The sequence below is a fragment of the Chiloscyllium punctatum genome, chromosome 32 (genome assembly GCF_047496795.1).
Source record: "Chiloscyllium punctatum isolate Juve2018m chromosome 32, sChiPun1.3, whole genome shotgun sequence".
Taxonomy (NCBI): domain Eukaryota; kingdom Metazoa; phylum Chordata; class Chondrichthyes; order Orectolobiformes; family Hemiscylliidae; genus Chiloscyllium; species Chiloscyllium punctatum.
Window position 1 is genome coordinate 15,628,174 of NC_092770.1, and position 21,075 is coordinate 15,649,248.

At 41.3% G+C, this 21,075-nt stretch overlaps 1 protein-coding gene across 6 annotated transcripts in view; it reads left to right on the top strand.

Annotated features, from left to right (window-relative positions):
* The first annotated feature begins 5,485 nt into the window (after positions 1–5,485).
* Positions 5,486–21,075, top strand: part of LOC140457920 (GAS2-like protein 3) — a 49,959-nt gene continuing 34,369 nt past the window's right edge. For 2 of the 6 annotated variants that reach the window (XM_072551713.1, XM_072551719.1), the window contains exon 1: positions 5,486–5,616. The gene's annotated coding sequence lies outside the window, so the exon portion shown is untranslated. Of the gene's footprint in view, positions 5,702–5,754; positions 5,774–7,186; positions 7,294–21,075 lie in introns of those variants that run through there. The other 4 variants (XM_072551714.1, XM_072551720.1, XM_072551717.1 and 1 more) reach the window with 4 other exon arrangements.

A 21,075-nucleotide genomic window follows, 5' to 3' on the forward strand; every position in this document is an offset into this window, starting at 1 on the left:
TGCCTCAGCATTTCATGTTTGGACTTTGGATTTCAAAACAGAGGCAGTTGGGTGTTGGTTGCCTATGTAAAGGGTTTAGCGAGTTTTGAAAAGATTTGTAGCTCAGGTTGAGGTTCTGGATGTAGGTTTGCTCACTGAGCTAGAAGGTTCATTTCCAGACGTTTCGTCACCCTACTGGGTAACATCTTCAGTGGGCTTCCGGGTGAAGCACTGTTGATAATTCCTACTTTCTATTTCTCTGTTTGGGTTTCTTTGGGTTGGTAATGTCATTTCCTGCGATGATGTCATTTCTTGTTCTTTTTCTCAGGGGGTGATAGATGGGATCTACCAGTTCAAGAAAAAGAACAGAAAATGACATCACCACAGGAAATGACATCACCAACCCAAAGAAACTCAAACAGAGAAATTGAAAGCAGGAATTATCAACAGTGCTTCACCCAGAGGCCCACTGAAGATGTTACCTAGTAGGGTGACAAAACATCTGGAAATGAACCATCCAGCTCAGTGAGCAAACCTACATCCTGTGTGAAGGGTTTTCTATTTTTTACCAAAAAAGGGTCAGAAAATCCTTTGGGACAGTGACTTCAATCGAGCATTTGTTATAAAGCAGTTGACCGCAGATCACTGTGGTGTTAATGGAAAGACATATAACTGTTCGATTTGTGCCAGATAAGGTAAATAATTAAGGACATCAGCTCTGTTTTAATTTCAGAAGAAGGTAGGATTGAGCAAATTTTAAGATTCAGTTAAAAAAAAACAAGTTGAGTTCACAAGCAAGCTTAACTTCTCTCCTAGAAGGAGTGCAGGGAGTCAGTTAATACAAGGGAAGTGTTTAATTTGTAATGTTTCCAAACTTGGAGAGATAGTTTCGTAAGGTTATGAGAACTGAGAACATTTAGGATCTCCGAATTGGTGTATGTTCATGCTGGCAGAATTAGAAAGGACTCATTGAATTGTCTTCACAGTCCATGGAAAAGTCTTCGTCAGGAGTTACTTCAATAGAAACTTAAAACGTTGAGGTAGATGTGTAATGTTTCTGGACTTGAGAGTCTGTAACAAACAAAACTTTGATTAGAGATCTTTTTTCCCGACCTCTTGTTGTTAAAGAAAATCTGCACCTTTGTGCGAATGTCATTGTGACTAACCACCATGTTAAATCACTGAACAACAATAAAATTATCAAATGCAGAATGATAGAGAGAAATGATCTCAAGGGATGGAATGTTTAATAATTGATTAATGTCTATTCAATCCCATACTAGTCAAATTAAATAAGATCATTCTTCTGCCTCCTCCCTGTAATTTTTGAGCCCTTTACTTATCAAGAACCTATCTCTGTATTAAATACATTCAATGACTTGGTCTCCACAGCTTTCTGTGACAATGAGTTCCACAGATTCACCATCAGCTGGCTGAAGGAATTCCTTCTCATCTCAGTTTTAAAGGGTCATTCCTTCCCTCTGATTCTGTGCTCAAGGGTCCAAGTCTCGCCAACTAGTGGAAATATCTTCTCCATATCCAGTCTATCCAGGGTTGTCTGTATCCTGCAAGTTTCAGGATGAAACCCCCTTCATCCTTCTAAATTTCATCAAGTACAGATCAACCTGTTGAATTTCTCCTGTTTGTGTATAGGACACCGCAGTAATTTTCCACATTGTTGGGAAGATGCCAGAGTTGTATCGCTATTATTTGGGTGGCACGGTGGCTCAGTGGTTAGCACTGCTGCCTCACAGCACCTGGGTCCCAGGTTCGATCCCAGCCTTGGGTGATTCTGTGGAGTTTGCATGGGTTTCCTCCGGGTGCTCTGGTTTCCTCCCATAGTCCAAAGATGTGCAGGTCAGGTGAATTGGCCATGCTAAATTGCCCATAGTGTTAGCTGCATTAGTCAGAGGGAAATGGGTCCGGGTGGGTTACTCTTTGGAGGGTCGATGTAGACTTGTTGGGCTGAAGGGCCTGTTTCCATGCTGTGGGGAATATAATCTAATCGATTATTGCTAGGATGTTGCTCAGAGCCTATGTGTTATTAAATTAAAAAAAAACCTTTCCTCATAAGATAACCCTCCCATTCCACATATTTGTCCAGTAAACCTTCTCTGAACTGCCTCTAATGCATTGACATACTTTCTTAAATATGCAACCAATACTGTACACAATATACAAAACACTTCAGCGTCTCGGTCAATACATATTTCTCGTCTATTGAAAGCTGATACAACTGATCTGAAGAAGCAAAAAAATTGGTTCCCAGCCATTTAATTATGAGCCAAATGCCAGTGCAGGCAGGCAAGTGAGCCCATTGCACTGAATCATGTGCACACCTTATATGCTGGAAAAATGATCAGACCACATATCTATTTCTACTACATTTATACTACTTCAGTATGTCTGACATTGTAACGACGACTATATTTCAGAAATTCCTGCATTGACTATCAAGCACTTGGAATTCCCTGACTGTTCCTAGAGGCAGGGCACTCATCCACAGATTCAATCAATAAGCACATCAACCTGGACCCAATATACCGGCCACTGCAGCGGACAGCTGGAACTGACAACCGGAAGCGGCAGATTCAAACCACTACAGATGCCGGAGGAAACATCACAGAAGCGCTTCACAGGAGGCTCCCAAGCACTGAGGATGTCACCTAGACAGGGGACGAAACGTCCGCAACACAAATTCCCAGCTCGGTGAACAGAACCACAACAACGAGCACCCGAGCTACAAATCTTCTCACAAACTTTGTAACCATTCTGACGATTTTGTGGTTCAAAGGATCAAAGGATATCAATTTTATAACTGGAAGCATTGTAGTTCATGTTCATAACTTTTTGATATGTTTTTCAGGAAACCCAATTGTTATTCACTCTATATAACAATTAAATTAATGTACAATACCATAAAAACTTGATACCTTGATCAGGAAGGTATTTGTGGAAATTAGTGTACAGTAGTGAATAAAGGATTATTTCACAGGTTTTTCTTGAAGTAAGTTGCTTTGTATTAGGACAAAAGAACTTATTAGTCTACAAACCTTACATTTGTTGCCGTGTTACCTGGGAGTAATCAGGCACATATAATAAATGATAGAATTGAAAATGTTGTAAACATCAGTGCAAGTTTATGAGGGTAGACTTTCCACTTTGGACAGAGTTTTGAATCTGGAATTGTGCTGATTTTAATAACTGATGCTAAGGCTCAAGTTTCTGCTTAAAATCATAATTGTGAATGTGAACCCTGTCATGAAACAGTACATTTAGTCAATGTAAACAAAAACAGCTCACATTTATATGATGCATTTCACTTACTACACATCATAAGATATTCAACCAGAGCGTTACAACAATAACATCAACTTATATTCCTTTAATGTAAACAATATCCCAAAATCCCTTAAAGAAGCACTAACTGCCACAGAACCAGATGAGAAGGTGTTTGTTCACATTATTAAGATAGTATCACTGGACAAGTCAAATTCCAGAATGAAACCTAGCTTGATAGATCATATGTTCAATTTGTTTTTTTCTTAATTAATGTGGTGGATAGTCACTGAAAAATATTTGCATAAGGCTGCACATGTTTTTAAACAATAGAACATAGGTTTATTCCACAGAAGAAAACAAGCAACTAAGTTATGAGCATTAGATCTTAACGCAAAAGTTCAACATTTCCCGAGTCTCTCCCTACCTTACTATGTTTTTGATTAGGTTCCCTACAATGTGGAAACAGGCACTTCAGCCCAACAAGTCCACACCCACGCTCTGAAGAAACCCAGACCCATTTCCCTCTGATTAATGCATCTAACACAATAGGCAATTCAGTATGGCCAATTCACCTGATCTGCACATTTTGGATTGTGGGAGGAAACCTGAGCACTTGGAGGAAACCCATACAGACAGAGGGAGAACATGCAAACTCCACACAGATAGTCGCCCGAGGCTGGAATCAAACCTGGGATCCTGGTGCTGTGAGGCAGCAGTGCTAACCACTGAGCCACTGTGCCACCCACTTACCTGACTCCTTCCAGGATCTTTCCATAGGATTGTAGACACAATTTAGTAAGTCTGCTGTCATGACCTTTTCACAAAGCTGAGAGCCCCTAATCTTTCTCAATCCTAATAACTTGGAGATTTCTGTCTAAACGTTCCAAGCCTCTCTCACACACTACATACTTCTGATGGAGTAAGCTTCTGTGAACTGCCCTGAGTTCTTGCTAGAGGACAAACCTAAAACTTGTTTCTGAGTTCAATTCTGGTGTTTTCTTATGTGGAGGTGCCGTCATTGGACTGGGGTGGACAAAATCAAAAATCAAAAAACACAAGGCTAGGTTATAATCTAACAGATTTATTTGAAGTTAAAAATCACACAACACTAGGTTATAGTCCAACAGGTTGATTTGGAAGCACTAGCTTTCGGAATGTTGCTCCTTCATCAGGTGGTTGTGGAGTATATGATTGTAGGACACAGAATTTATAGCATAAGTTTACAGTGTGATGTAAGTGAAATTATATCTTGAAAAAGACATGGATTGTTTGTTAAGTCTCTCATCTTTTAGAATGACCATGTTGGTTTCAGTTCTTTCATATGTGAAGCCCAGAACTTTTTTGAAGTTACATTCTCAAGTGAACTTTAACAATAGGTGCCATGTTGGCCCAGATAACGCATTGAAGGTGTGAGGCCAATGTTCAGACTGTTTCTAAATGAAAAAAGTGATTTACAGAATCTTACATGGATCCATGCAGTCTTTGAGCAAAATAAAATGAAAATTCTGCAAGTACAAATTCTCCCCACAAACCTCTATGTGTGTGTGCGCATATGGGTGTGTCCGTGGGGGGAATATGAGTGTCCGTGAGAGAGTGTGTATATTTGTGCGAGTGTGAGTGTAGAGAGGTATAGGTCTGTGAGAGGGTTCGTGTGAGTTTATGAGCACAATCTCTTTCCCCAAAGCCATCAAAAGAAGGTAGGATGAATTTTGATGTTAAAAAATGATAATAAAGATGCGGCAGACTTGGTGATCAGAAGCAGATGGAGGAGGAGCTCAAACACTTTATATCCTGCTTCCGTCAATGGGGTAGGTCCTAGGTGTGGTCTGAATTGTGACTTCCCAAGATTTAGATTTTTGGATTCAGATTTTATTGTCACATACCTGTTTAGCTTGCTCCTGATATTTATATATCCAAGTCATTGGAGTTTAAATTTGCCTGATGACTTTACAGAATACCCCAATCATAATTTACATGTGCTTACAAGACAAACAGTAATAATTGGCGTCTGAAAGTAAAGTGTATTTGTGCAGTGTCTGTACTTTAGAATCCCTCGTGACACTGTTTGGAAATGTGGAGACACTGCCTTCTTTCAATGATGCCCCGCCCCCTCTATAAACCACACCCACTCGCCGAAGCTCGCGTTGTTATTGGCTAATTCGAATAGCGCTTTCTGCCGGATCAAGGGCGGTTCAGCAATGAATGAGGTGCGTGGGAGGGAGGACTCCAGGGGAGTCTAGCCCAGTCCAAACTGACAGGAGGGTGGGTAGTGAGGGATTATCCAGTCCGGAGTAGGGCGGGAGGACAGCAGGACCCTGGAGGAGCCGGGTAGCGCGGCCACTGGCGGATCTTCAGGTGATACTTTGTCTCTTTCTCTCGTTACATTTTAGAGACAAAGTTTCTGCCGCTCCCCGGGATGGAGTTACTATAAACGCTACAGGTGAAGTTACCTGGGGGGTTCAGGATGGTACGGTGGAGAGCAGGAGGTGGTCGGAAATGGATATGTAGGAAGGTACACAGGTTTTAGTAAATACAGAGAAGTCGTATGGGGGTTAACGTGGATATAATGACGTGATTTGGCGATTAATATGGGTGTAGTGAGGTTATTTGGAGTTATGTGGATATAGTGAGGTTATTTGGGGATTAATGTGGATATGGGGAGGGTTGTAGCAGATACGGCGGAAGATATAAGTTTAGTAAAGACAAGTACAAAGTGATTTGAAGGCATAAAAGGAGGGTAGAGTGCGTATGGAATGATACAGGGGTTTAAAGCAAGTGCAGGGAGGGTATAAGGTTTACAGATTGAATGCAGAAGAATTGCAGTAGGATAATGAGGGTCCAGGGGCTAGATGGGGTACAGGGGAGTTTATAAGATGGCTAGAGGGGTTAGGAATGCAGAGGGTTAGAGGGGTATAAGGGATGGAGGACTGCTGTGGATATGCCTGGGTGCGGAGTAGGTACTCCGTCTTGCAATTTCCAATCTATTACTTGTGGGATTGAAGCTGTAGTGAAGCTCCAACACTGGGTGATGCCAGTCAGGCCAACTGTGTTTGTGTTTGAGCTGGCACAGATTTAGGAGTTGAAATGTAGAATAGAGAAAAGAAAGGTGAGGTTGAGCCTTGTTATCATGGATTTGTGAATTTGAAACACTGAAGAGCAGGCAACAAGTGGATAACAGTGACATTGACATTGAGAGCAAGGGGTGAGAAGGGATGGATGGGCTTTTACTGGGCAAGGCTGGGGGGTATGAGGAAAGGTCTAATAGTGAAGATGAAGCTGCACAAAGGCTGAGCGGGGGATAGTTGTATCAAGCAGCAAAACATTATATTTCAAATGAATGTTAAAATTGCATTCTAGTGCCTATCCATGCCCTATTAGTGCAATTAAGTTTGTGGCTTTTAGAGTGCTGTAAATCTGTCTAAATATTTTTACATCTGCTATCCTCTGTGATATTTTAAATTTCTTAAGTTTCTTCTTTTCAGTTGATAATGTCATAATAGACAAAGTTAGATCTTGAAATTTGTACAATTTCCTGATTGCTTATACATCTCCCTCTACTAACTCAAGTTCCCAAACTTGGGTTCCTCAAAAATCAATACTTTGCATTTGAAATATAAAGCTACTTAAAAGGAGCTTGTGTTGTGACTGCCTTTTGAATGCAGTGGGGTAAACCATGTGGATTTTAGAATGAACAGAAAGTCCTCTTTCACTCTGACCCTAGATCGTCACTTGTGAAGTTTTACTCCTTTTATACTCTTTTCCTCAGCTTTTGGTCACTTGAGCTAACAGTCTACTTTTGTGCTTTGGTGTCAAACTATTTCTGATTAGGCACCTATGAAGAACATTGGGACTTTTACCATTTTAAAGGAATGAAGTTATTTTCTTTCTTTCTTAGGATATGAGAGTCACTGGCAAGGCCAATATTTGTTGCTCATCCCCAGTTGCCCTTGAATGGAGTAGTTTGCTCAGTCATTTGAGTGCGTTTAGGAGTAATCAGTGTTGTGAGTGTGAAGTCACAGGTAGTCAGATGAGGTAAGGACAGCAGTTTTCCTTCATTAAAGTGTATTAATGGACCAGGTTCTTGTAAACATCTGAGTCATTTCTATCTGCCATTACAGTTGGATTCAAACTGGCTTTACATTGCAGATTTAATTTATTTGTTGAAATTTAAATTCCAATACTCAGGGACGTGACTCCAGTGATTAATGAGCCAGTCTTGCCCCAAATACAGATGCAAGACAGTGTTGTTTTGGAATAGAAAAAGTAGGGGCTGGAAGAGACCACTAGACCCCTTGCTTCACCATTTGATAAGTTCAAGATAATGAGCTGCCCGAATCCGCCTTCCTGTCTCATTCCTATATCTCCAAATTCCTTCAGTGTTCAAAATCCATTGATCTCAGTACTAAATATATGCAACAACTGAGCATGCAGAGCTCTGTAGGATAGGGAATTTGACAGCTTCAAATCTTTTTGAATATGAACAGTGTTCGATTGCCTATATGCAGGCTACAGCACTTCAGTTGATAAGTGAAAGTTGGATGATCTCATTCAGAGGTTAATTGCTATTCAAAGTCTGGATTTGAGAGTTGGAAAATCATGCTGCAGACCTTTCCTGCGTATTGCAAGGTACAGTCTTCGTTAAATACTTGAGTACTTTTGTACTGTGTTAAATGCTGTGACAGACCATGTACTGTGATGTGCCAAGCAGGCATATTTTGTTAATTGGGCATTCTGTACCCATTAATGGTTACTAAACACAACACAAAATTATCGCAGTCAGGTTGATGTGATGCAATAGCATTTCAGTTCTTGCCAAGTTTCAGTCATGCCTCCTGTTCAGTGTTCACTGTTGTATATGGCTGCCAATAAATCAAAAATTAACTAAGTTCATTGTGTATAGTCCAGGATCAAATGGAAATTGTCTTTTGCTGATTGTTTTTTTTTAAAAACGCTTTTGTCCCTTCACTCCTGTGTATTATATTGAACAGATTAGTTTACAGGGAAAGTCTGTCTTTTAAAAACAAAACCGTACGAGCTGTTTGACCAGGTTAATGAAGTAGATTTAAAATCTCTAAAGAGGGAAGAGAGAGAGGTGGACAGGGAATTTGAATGTTTAGGGCTCAGGCAATTAAAGTGCAGCTGCTAATTTTGGAGTGATTGAAATCAGGCATCCTCCAGTAGTCAAAATTGGTAGAATGCAAATACCTTAGAAGCTTGTCGGGTATGAAGTTACTGACAGGAGGGCTGAGGTCATGGAGGGGTTTGAACAAACCAATGAGAATATAACACTAATCAGTGCAAAAAGTTCCAGATTTCAATTAACCCATGCAGAAAGACTTGTTTCCTTAAGCATGTATCAAGGTGCATACACTTTGTTCTGTTCTTCAGTTTTGTGCACTTGGATCTTTCTCCTTCTCAAACAGCTAAGAATTTATTTTTGAAAAAAGGAACTTGAACATTCTTCTGGTTGTCGTCATTACAAAAATGAGTCACGTTTGTTCGTCCGTGGAACAACAAATTTGCCTGTAGCCTAGCCACTCCCAATCTACTGTGACAAAAGACAGAATTGTTCAAGAGCATATAATGTTTGTCTATTGGGATAGGAATGAAAATAAACACGTGTTGTAATCATAGGTGGCATGCTGGCTCAATGAGGAGCAGTTTCCCTCACTTGAGTCAGAGGTTGTGATTGAAAGCCCTGCTGCCCTTTACTTTTAGATGGTCATGGGTTTGGAAGGTGCTGTGGAAGGATCTTTGGTGAATTCCTGCAGTGCATCATGTAGATCGTACACACGATTGCTACTGAACATTAGTGGAGGGAGTGGATGCTTATGGATGTGGTGCTAATCAAGCGAGCAGCTTTGTTCTGGATGGTGCCAAGCATCTTGTGTTGTTGGAACTGCATTAATCCAGGCAAGTTGGGAGAATCTAATTTACTTCAAGTTTGTTGTATTGTGTGTGGTGCACAGAAATATTAATTTCTCTTTTTTTCATAACTTCAACATTCACAAATATAAATTTCCCTGACATTTTAAATGCATTTTGGTGAATGTTTTCAATGATGTGAGATATTGTGAGCTGTATTGATGGGTTTAGACTCAGGATGTGCTCTATTGTCCGCCTTTGCTCAGTGGATAGCACTAATCTAACTGAATGCTATGGGGTTCAAATGTTTTCATAAAATTGAGTGCAAAGTGCAGACTGACACTTCAGTTCAGTGATGTCAGAATGTGGTACTTTGAGGTGCTGTCTTTGAGATGTGACCTTGTCTGCCCTCTTAGTTGGTGGTTAAAGGTTCCATGCCGCTCCTTTTGAAGAGAAGGTGTATTTTCCATGTTATCCTGGACCTTATTTTATCCCTCAGACAAGGTCATGAGAACAGGTTGTTGGTTGTAAGAGCTCGCTATATGTGGATGAGATGATGCTTCCCACATTGCAATAGTGACTATACAGCCAATTGTTTTTTGGCATTGGTGAGCTCAGACTTTGAGTACTGTGTGGAGTTTTGGTCTCCTTTATTTGAGAAAGGATGTTCTGGCTTTGGAGGGAGTGCAACAAAGGTTTACCAGGCTGACTCCTCGTATGGCAGTACTGATGTTTGAAGAGAGATTTGATTGGTTAGGGCAATATTCATTGGTGTTTTGAAGAGTGAGATGGGATTTGGTGGAAACGTATAAAATTCTAACAAGACAAGATAGGGTAAATGCAAAAAAAAATCTGATTGACCTGGAAGTGCAGAGCCAGGGGCCCAGTCTGAGGATACAGGGTGTACAATCTATTTAGGATGGAGATAGGAAGATTTCTTCACCCAGAGAGTGGTGAGTGTGTAGAATTCTCTAACACAAAGTGATTGAGGCCAAAATGTTAAATATTTAAGAAGGGATCATATATATGGGTTCTTAGGGCTAAGATCCAAGCATGTGGGGAGAAAGCTGGTACAGGCTACTGAGATGGATACTGTGGTGCTGGAAGAGGACAGCAGTTCAGGCAGCATCCAACGAGCAGCGAAATCAACGTTTCGGGCAAAAGCCCTTCATCAGGAATAAAGGCAGTGAGCCTGAAGCATGGAGAGATAAGCTAGAGGAGGGTGGGGGTGGGGAGAGAGTAGCATAGAGCTACTGAGATGGATGACTAGCTACGATCATATTGAACAACAGAGTCGGCTTGAAGAGGCGAATGGTCTACTGACTATTTTCTACTCTTTTTTTTTTGGGATATCCTGAGTTGATTTGTGAATGTAAGACTCTTCCTCAATACGTCATGATGGAGATTTCACAGGCCATGGCGAATTGCTAGGCTTTAAAGTGAGGATTATAAAGTTGAATCCATGGCATGCATTCAATTGCACATGAATACTCCGCTCTTGGTTTTGTCAAATTCCTGGAAGTTTACCACTGTGTATATTTCAAGATCATAGCTATTTTAGATTTAGTGATGAGAGCAGGACTAGGCCAGTTAGCCTTTCTAGCTTGCTGCACTATTCATGGTTGATCTGATTGTGGCCTCAACTCCACTTTCATACCTGCATCTCATAGCCCTTGCCTCACTTGCCAATCAAAAATCTATCTCACTTAAACATTGGATTTAATACAGGAGAGAATGTTGATGGGATGAGATGAAACTGGAATGGAGGATTCTTATGTAGATCATCTATTCTGCTATCGACCAATAGGCTAGTTGTCTATTTCTGGGCTGTCTCTTCTGTAAGTCGAATGCTTTTGTTTTCTGCATGGCTGTGATCTTCAAAATACACTTAATTTTCCTTGATACTTTTCAGGGGAATGATCCTGAATTTGTTAAATGCCTGTGCAAGGTTAATGTTTCTTTGGCTAATGAAAATTAGCGAGAGGTTCAGAGAAGATTTTGAGGATGTTATGATTTGGAGGTGCTGGTGTTGGACTGGGGTGTACAAAGTTAGAAATCAGGTTTTCGTACAGAGTGCTCCAAAAGCTAGTGCTTCCAAACAACCTATTAGATAACCTGGTGTTGCGTGACTTCTAACTTTGTACAAGGATATTGCCAGTGTTGGAGGATTTGAACTATAGGGAGAGGCTGAATAAGCTGGGGCTAATTTTCCCTAGAGGATTGGAGGCTGAGGGGTGATCTTAGAGGTTTATAAAATCATGAGGGGCATGGCTGGGGTAAATACACAAGGTCTCTTCCCTGGGTGGCAGAAGTCCAGAACTAGAAGGCATAGGTGAGAGGAGAAAGATTTGAAAGGGACCGAAGGGGCACCTTTTTCACGCAGAGTGGTGCTTGTATGGAGTGAGCTACCAGAGGAAATGGTGTTGTCTAGTAGAATTACAGCATCTAAAAGTCATCTGAACAGGTATATGAGGGGTTTAGAGGGATATGGACCAAATGCTGGCAAATGGGACTAGATGAATCTGGTTGGCATGGATGAGTTGGACCAAAAGGTCTGTTTCTGTGCTGTACATCTCTATCTGGTTATGACAGCATATGTGACCTGCATTTCAACTATAGATCAGCTTTTTTCAGTTTTGACAGTACACAATGGAAGGCTTAATTTAGGAAGGTGCAAAGTGGCCCAGATGTAGCACCGAGAGATGTATTGTTGATCTCGCTGGCATTTGCCCATCTGATTGCCCTCCTGAATATGACAGTGAACCTCTGCCTCAAACTGATGCAGTCCATGTAGCATAGGTCCATGGTTTGGGAGAGTGTTCCAGGAGTTTGACCTAGTGACAGTGAACGAATGATTATAGTTCCAAGTTAGAATGGTGTGGGCTTTGGAAGGGACCTTGCAGGTAAATGCATCTACTGTTTCTGTCCTTCTAGCTGGTGGCCAAGAATATATTGACTTGTTTTGAAAGCTGTTTGAGGTAATTTATAAAACTGATGTATTAGAATCATATGATAAAGTGCCAAAGGAAGCTATTCAGCCCATTGTGCATGTGCCAACAAATTGGTATAGCTATCTTGTTAGCCCCTTAGAATCCCAAACCACTTGAGCCATTGGATCTTTCAGAATCTCAAATGAAGAATGATATTGGGAAATAGCAAGTGTTTACCCTTCTGTTCAAAGAAGGAGACAGACAAAGCATGAAACTATAGGTCTAATGTCTGCCATGGAAAGCTGGGAGAATCTGTTATTGAGGAAATTTATAATAAGGCACTTGGAAGATCATAAGGCAATCATGCAGAATTAAAGGGGTTTTGTGATGGGTATCAGCTTTGACTAATTTAGGGTTTTTGAAGAAGCAGTAAGCTATGTAGAAGGCAGGCTTTGGAGTGTATACTTTGGGAAGGTATTTGACAAGGTGCCACATCAAAGATTACTGCACAGAATGAGTATTCACTTCTGGGAAATCCAAGATGGAGGGTGGGAAAAATTTCTGGCTGTAACAGCTGCTCCTTTTTTTTTTTTTTGGAGGTATTTTAGGTGCTGGAGGTGATTTTCCTCAAACTCCAGGAGCAGCAATTACTGTTTTATATGCTGTTGCATTGTTTTGGAACTTTGGGGGGGGGGAAAAAAAAAGTCAAAACAGCAGCAGTTTTAAAAGGGAGAAAAGCAGACAAAGGAAGCACATGGTGAGGTCAGTGCAGGAGAGAGAGAGACACCTGCACAGTTACTGCCTTTGCTGTTTATGAATGCATATATCACTAGACATCAGAGTGCGTCTGGGAAAATTAAGTGAAATTCACAACTAATCTTGGAGGAACCTGTTTGGGCGAAGTTCATAGCACAGTCAGATACGTTAATCGTTGATTTCTGTGTGCACAACAGGCTGCAGTAGTGAGTAAAGTGGGTTCGTTCTTGATTGATTTTGGAGATATGTCTGTTGATTAAACTTTAAAATATAAGCCATAACTATTAATTTAACCTGGGACAGTGTCTTGTAGAGGAGTAAGATGGTGTTATTTCTGGGTCTGCAGATAGTGAAGGAGCAAAAATGGCCTTAAGTACAGTGATATCTGATCTTGTCAGATGTGGGAATCTAAAGGGAGTTTAAGGGTTACTGCAGATTATATCTGCCATAAATGCTGTTAGATGCGAATCTTATCAGATCGAGTGGATCGGTTGAACAGACGGTTAGAAGCGATAAGGAACTTACTACAGTATGTGATGGATGGCAGTTTTGGAAGGGGGGAAAGTCTCAGATACAGTAGCATAGATGGGTTAACTCCAGGAAGGGTAAGGGAGGTAGGCACCTAGGGCAGGAATCTTTTGTGGATATACCCATTTCAAACAAGTATGCTGTTTTGGAAATGTAGGGGGTGATGGATTCTCAAGGGAACGTAGCACGAACAGCCAAGTTTCTGGTATTCAGACTGGCTCGAATGCAACACGGGGTACATAGGCTTCCAAGAGATCAATTGTGTTAGGGGATTCTGTAGTCTGAGGTACAGACAGACGTTTTTGTGGCCAGCAGAGAAAAAGCAGAATGATATGTTGTTTCCCTGGTGCTAGGATCAAGGATGTCTCAGAGAGGGTGCAGAATGTTCTCATGGGGAAGAGGGGCCAGCAAGAGGTCATTGTCCACATTGGAACCAACGACATTGGAAGGGAAAAGGTTGAGACTCTGAAAGGAGATTACAGAGAGTTAGGCAGAAATTTAAAAAGGAGGCTCTCAAGGGTAGTAATATCTGGATTACTCCCAGTGCTACGAGCTAGTGAGGGCAGGAATCGGAGGATAGAGCAGATGAATGCATGGCTGAGGAGCTGGTGTATGGGAGAAGGATTCACATTTTTGGATCATTGGAATCTCTTTTGGGGTAGAAGTGACCTGTACAAGAAGGAAGGATTGCACCTAAATTGGAAGGGGACTAATATACTGGCAGGGAAATTTGCTAGAACTGCTTGGGAGGATTTAAACTAGTGGGGTGGGGGGGTGGGACTCTGGGAGATAGTGAGGAAAGAGATTGATCTGAGACTGGTACAGTTGAGAACAGAAGCGAGTCAAACAGTCATGGCAAGCAGGGACAAGGTAGGACGAATAAATTAAACTGCATTTATTTCAATGCAAAGGGACTAACAGGGAAGGCAGATGAACTCAGGGCATGGTTAGGAACATGGGACTGGGATATCATAGCAATTACAGAAACATGGCTCAGGGATGGGCAGGAATGGCAGCTTAATGTTCCAGGATACAAATGCTACAGGAAGGATAGAAAGGGAGTCAAGAGAAGAGGGGAGTGGTGTTTTTGATAAGGGATAGCATTACAGCTGTGCTGAGGGAAGATATTCCTGGAAATACATCCAGGGAAGTTATTTGGGTGGAACTGAGAAATAAGAGATGATCACCTTTTATTGGGATTATATTATAGACCCCCTAATAGTCGGCTTTCTGTAAGAATAATAGTGGTTATGGTAGGGATTTCAACTTTCCAAACATAGACTGGGACTGCCATAGTGTTAAGGGTTTAGATGGAGAGGAATTTGTTAAGTGTGTACAAGACAATTTTCTGATTCAGTATGTGGATGTACCTACTAGAGAAGGTGCAAAACTTGACCTACTCTTGGGAAATAAGGCAGGGCAGGTGACTGAGGTGTCAGTTGGGAAGCACTTTGGGGCCAGCGATCATAATTCTATTGGATTTAAAATAGTGATGGAAAAGGATAGACCAGATCTAAAAGTTGAAGTTCTAAATTGGAGAAAGGCCAATTTTGACGGTATTAAGCAAAAACTTTTGAAAGCTGATTTGGGGGGCAGATGTTTGCAGGTAAAGGGATGGCTGGAAAATGGGAGGCCTTCAGAAATGAGGTAATGAGAATCCAGAGAAAGTATATTCCTGTTAGGGTGAAAGGAAAAGCTGGTAGGTGTAGGGAATGCTGGATGACTAAAGAAAGTAAGGGTTTGGTTAAGAAAAAGAAAGCATATGTCAGGTATAGGCAGGATAGATCGAGTGAATCCTTAGAAGAGTATAAAGGAAGTAGGAGTATACATAAGAGGGACATCAGGAGGGCAAAAAGGGGACATGAGATAGCTTTGGCAAATAGAATTAAGAAGAATCCAAAGGGTTTTTACCCATCCATTAGGACAAAAGGGTAACGAGGGAGAGAATAGGGCCCCTCCAAGTTCAGCAAGGTGGCCTTTGTGTGGAGCTGCAGAAAATGGGGGAGATACTAAATGAATATTTTGCATCAGTATTTACTGTGGAAAAGGATATGGAAGATATAGACTATAGGGAAATAAATGGTGACATCTTGCAAAATGTCCAGATTACAGAGGAGGAAGCACTGGATGTCTTGAAACTTGTAAAGGTGGATAAATCCCCAGGACCTGATCAGGTGTACCCTAGAACACTGGGGAGCTAGAGAAGTGATTGCTGGGCCTCTTGCTGAGATATTCATATCATTGAGAGTCACAGGTGAGGTGTTGGAAGACTGGAGGTTGGCTAACTTAGTGCCATTGTTTAAGAAGGGTGGCAAGGACAGGCCAGGGAACTATGAACCAGTGAGCCTGAAGTCGGTGGTGGGCACGTTGTTGGAGGGAATCCTGAGGGACAGGATGTACATGAATTTGGAAAGGCAAGGACAGATTTATGAATAGTCATCATGGCCTTGTGTGTGGGAAATCATGTCTCTCAAACTTGACTGAGTTTATTGAAGAAGTAACAAAGAAGATTGATGAGGGCAGAGCAGTAGATGTGATCTATATGGACTTCAGTAAGGCGTTCGACAAGGTTCCCCATGGGAGACTCGTTAGCAAGGTTAGATCTCATAAAAGACAGAGAGAACTCGCCATTTGGATACAGAACTGGCTCAAAGGTAGAGGACAGAGGGTGGTTGTGGAGGGTTGTTTTTCAGACTGGAGGCCTGTGACCAGTGGAGTGTCACAAGGATCGATGCTGGGCCCTCTACTTTTGTCATTTACATAAATGATTTGGATGCAGGCATAAGAGGTACAGTTAGTAAGTTTGCAGATAACACCAAAATTGGAGGTGTAGTGGACAGCAAAGAGGGTTACCTCAGATTACAACAGGATCTGGATCAGATGGGCCAATGGGCTGAGAAGTGGCAGATGGAGTTTAATTCAGATAAATGTGAGGTGCTGCATTTTGGGAAAGTAAATCTTCACAGGACTTATACACTTAATGGTAAGGTCCTAGGGAGTGTTGTTGAACAAAGAGACCTTGGAATGCAGGTTCATAGCTCCTTGAAAGTGGAGTCACAGGTCGATAGGATAGTGATGAAGGTGTTTAGTATCCGTTCTTTTGTTAGTCAGAGTACTGAGTACAGGAGTTGGGAGGTCATGTTGTGGCTGTACAGGACATTGGTTAGGCCACTGTTGGAATATTGCGTGCAATTCTGGTCTCCTTCCTATCGGAAAGATGTTGTGAAACATGCAAGGGTTCAGAAAAGATTTACAAGGATGTTGCCAGGGTTGGAGGTTTTGAGTGATAGGGAGAGGCTGAACAGACTGGGGCTGTTTTCCCTGGAGTGTCAGAGGCTGAGGGGTGACCTTATAGAGGTTTACAAAATTGAGGGGCATGGATAGGGTAAATAGGCAAAGTCTTTTCCCTGTGGTCGGGGAGTCAAGAACTAGATGGCATAGATTTAGGGTGAGTGTGGAAAGATATAAAAGAGACCCAAGGGGCGATGTTTTCAGAGGGTGGTATGTGTATGTAATGAGCTGCCAGAGGAAGTGGTACAACTGCAACATTTAAGAGGCATTTGGATGGTTATATGAATAGGAAGGGTTTGGAGGGAGATGGGACTGGATTGGGTTGGGATACCTGGCTGCATGGACGGGTTGGACCGAAGGTCTGTTTCCATGCTGTACATCTCTATGACTCTATGTATTTTTTTTCTTTGGAGAAGTTAACTGATGTATTGGCATGGAGAGAAGATTGGTTAGTTGGCAAGAAACAAAGGATGGAAATAATTAGGCCACTTTTTGTTTCACAAGTTGTGCCCAACAGAAATCAGTACAGAGGTCTCAATTATTTCAATTCTATTAATAAAATGGATGAAAGTACTGTATGTATGATTGCTAAATTTGCTGATAAGAGGATAGATAGACAAGTGGTTTGTGAAAAGGATGCAAGGGGTCTGCAAAATGAATGCAGATGGGTAAGTAATTGGGCAAAAAATTGGCAGGTGGAATATGAAGTGGGTGAATAAGAACTTGTCCACTTAGGTGGAAAGAATACTTATTTATTGTTAAATGGAGGGAAACTCGGTGGTATTCAGGGATCTGGGAGTCCTGGGTATGGGAAAGATCAAAGTGTTATTTGGTACAGCAAGAGATTGGAAATGCTGTAGATTATTGCAAGGAGGAATAAACATCAAAGTAGAGATTATTTGCAATATTTTTATACTGTGGTGAAATCACATCTGGGAGTACTGACAGGTTTTGGACTCCCCATTTAAGAAAAGGTGTAAGTGCAGTTCAAGGAAGACTTGCTTGACTGCTTCATGGGTTTGGGACAGTTATTCTACGAGGCAAAGCTTGACAGACTGGGCCTGTATCTATTCACGTTTGGAAGGATACTTTGAAACATATTTGATTCAAAAGGAAAATACTGCAGTCACTATATTGGCAAAGTTACTTTGATTTTGAGGTGGTTTGTTTGTTATATTATTTGACAAATTAGTCAGTATTGTTTGACGATGGGTTTCTGTGAATAATGAGTGATTATTCTAATAGACAGCTTGTTTGACTACTAAGGTTTGAATTGTATTCAAAGCGTGAAATGCCAGTCACTGTTAAGTAAAGCTGTGATCATGAGGATAAGCAGGATTTCCTCCCTGTTCAACAGCAACCAGTTGATCTAATCATTGTCACATTGTGATATGTGGGAATTTGCATTATGCAAATGATTTGCTGCATACTGAAGTACAGGTACTGCACTTCAAAACAACTCCCTTGGATGTACAGCACTGGAACATCCTGGAGTTGTGAAAGGCCCAAATAAATGCAAAAACTTGTTTTCTTTCTTATCTGAGTAGCAACTTTTCAGACTGTTATGTTCTGCCTTGTGGGCATTTCTCAATTTGCTCCATGACCTCAGCTGAATCAGTGCAGCAAGGCCAGAATCTGTTGCTGAACGGTTGTTTTTTGGGAAAAAAAGCCTACGAATGCCAGTCTGAAAGCTGGTCAAAGAGAATTTCTCTCTGTCACAGCTCTGTGTGGCACTTCAGAAAAGACAAAATTGCATTTCAGTAGCACCTTTTTACAACATCATCATGCCAAAGTACTTCAGAGTCAGTGATGTACTTCTGAAATGTAGTGTAATCCCAACTGTTGGCACCTGAGAACAAGTCAGATCCTAGACTGAAACCTGAATTGATAGATGATATGTTTTTGTTTACTTAACATGGTGGTTACTCACAGCATATTCACAATAGGCTGTAGATGTTCTTACACAACACAAGTTTATTACACAAGATGAAAAAGCAAACAAAAAAATTCTATATCTCGGACAGTTAGATCTTGCAGCAAACAGCAAAAGAGCAAGTTTCAACTTGTATCCCAACCGTATCCATTACAGAAACTCCAGTCCAGAGAAATTGTATTTCTTCTCCAATCTTAAGTTTCCAATTGACTGGTACTGTCCAGTTTCTTTACTGTGGACTGCAGAGACAATTTTACACTTGGCATAAACCTTTCACAGGGCTTTTAGTTCTAACTACTTGAAGACTGCTATGCAAGCTTTTGGAAACTCGAGACGAGAAAGAACTTGACGTGAATGGCCAACTGAACTGAATTAGTTCTCCTATTAAAAGAATATTGTTCTCCTTTCTGAATTAATCTTTCTTTTTCTCATCAGCTGACAAAAGAAAAAACCAAAGATCCATGGATGCTGGAAATCCAAAACAAACAAATTGCTGGAGCAATCCACTCCATGATTGGTCCAACAATATTTTTAAAAATAAAAACCTAAACTCTCTTGCTCTGAAGTCAAAGCAAAACTAATGACTTTGTTCTGTTTACTCTGTGCATCAAAAAGTCATCTATTGTAACTTTCAAGACATCACTGCAGGCATATTCTGCCTTATTTAGGTCACTATCCAAATGACTTACTGACCTTTCTTTTAAAAAAAGACTTAAAGACCTAATAGATCTCTCAATTTTGGAATTAAAAGTTGGTCTCACTCTTTATGCACCTTCTTTGCAGCTGTAACGTTGTATTCTTGGGTCTGTTTGATTACCCTAATGCACTTTGTATGGTATGATTTGCTTGTACTGCACACAAAACAAAACTTTTCACTCTCTCCCCAGGTATACGTGACAATAATAATAAATCAAATCAAAATCCTTCTGCCTCTCTCTTTTAAAATCCACCTTCCAAAAATGATTTTTTAAAATATGGGATGTGGTCTTTGCTGGCGAGGACTGCATTGATTACCCATCTCTAATTGCTCAGATAACAGTTGAGAGTCAACCACATTTCTGTGGGTCTGAAATGAAACAAAGTGGATAAGAATGGCAGATTTCCTCTTCTAGAGGACTGGAGTGAGCTAGGTTGGTTTTGATGACAATAGACAGTGGTCACTAAAATAAATCACAACTGTGGATGGTGAAGAGCTGAAATGATAACAAAAGCTGGAGAAACTTTAACTCCACAGATGTTGGCAGACCAGTTTATGTTTTGTGCCTAGTGACCCTTCTTCAAAAGGTGAACGAGGGTCACTGGATCAAAACATCAACTCTGCTTTCTTTCCACAGATACTGCCAAATCTGCAGAGTTTCTCTTGCAATTTCTGCTCTTATTATATGCTTATTGTTAGGCTAGCTTTCAGTTCAAACATTTTATAGAATGTAAATTTCACCATCTGCTCTGGATCAATGATCAAGGTGTTCTGGATTCCAATGACATCACTACAAGGTTGTCACTACCCCCGGTTGGACAGCTTTCAGCTTTATTAATCACTGTTGTGATATAGGAAACATAGGAGTCAATTTGCACATGTCAAATTTGCACAGACAGCAATCAGAGAATTTAAGGGGCAATGATGGTGAGTTTAATTGTGCTGCCAATGTGCAAGTCTCAATTTGAGGTGAGAATTGTGAAATGCTACACAATTACTGAATATTTTGTGCAATTCTGTCATTAACATCATGAAAATGACGGATCTCTCCCAGTCCCCCGTCCAGTTTCATGAAATTGCATCTTATTACAACCAGGTGAGGAAGGGAGTGCACTCCTCTATTTTGAAACACAGCATCCTTGCCTGCACTGAGTACTCTTATTTCTTTAGGTTAGGTTAGATTAGATCATGTACAATATGGAAACAGGCCCTTCAGCCCAACAAGTGCACACTGACCCTTTGAAGAGTGACCCAGCCAAACCCATTCCCCTACCATATATTTACCCCTGACTATGCCTCACAGCGTCAGAGACCCGGGTTCAATGCCCGCCTCAGGCGATTGACTGTGTGGAGTTTGCACATTCTCCCCGTGTCTGCGTGGATTTCCTCCGGGTGCTCCGGTTTCCTCCCACAGTCCAAAGATGTGCAGGTCAGGTGAATTGACCATGCTAAATTGTCCGTAGTGTTAGGTGAAAGGGGGTAAATGTAGGGGAATGGGTGGGTTGCGATTCGGCAGGTCGGTGTGGACTTGTTGGGCCGAAGGGCCTGTTTCCACACTGTAAGTAATCTAATCTAATCTCATGTACCTAACACTACGGACAATTTAGCATGGCCAATTCACCTGACCTGCACATCTTTGGACTGTGGGAGGAAACGAGAGCACCCGGAGGAAACCCACGCTGACACGGGGAGAATGTGCAAACTCCACACAGACGGTCGCTTGAGGCAGGAATTGAACCTGGGTCCCTGGTGCTGTGAGGCAGCAGTGCAAACTACTGAGCCACCGTGCCACCCATCTCAGTCACCCCTCCTTG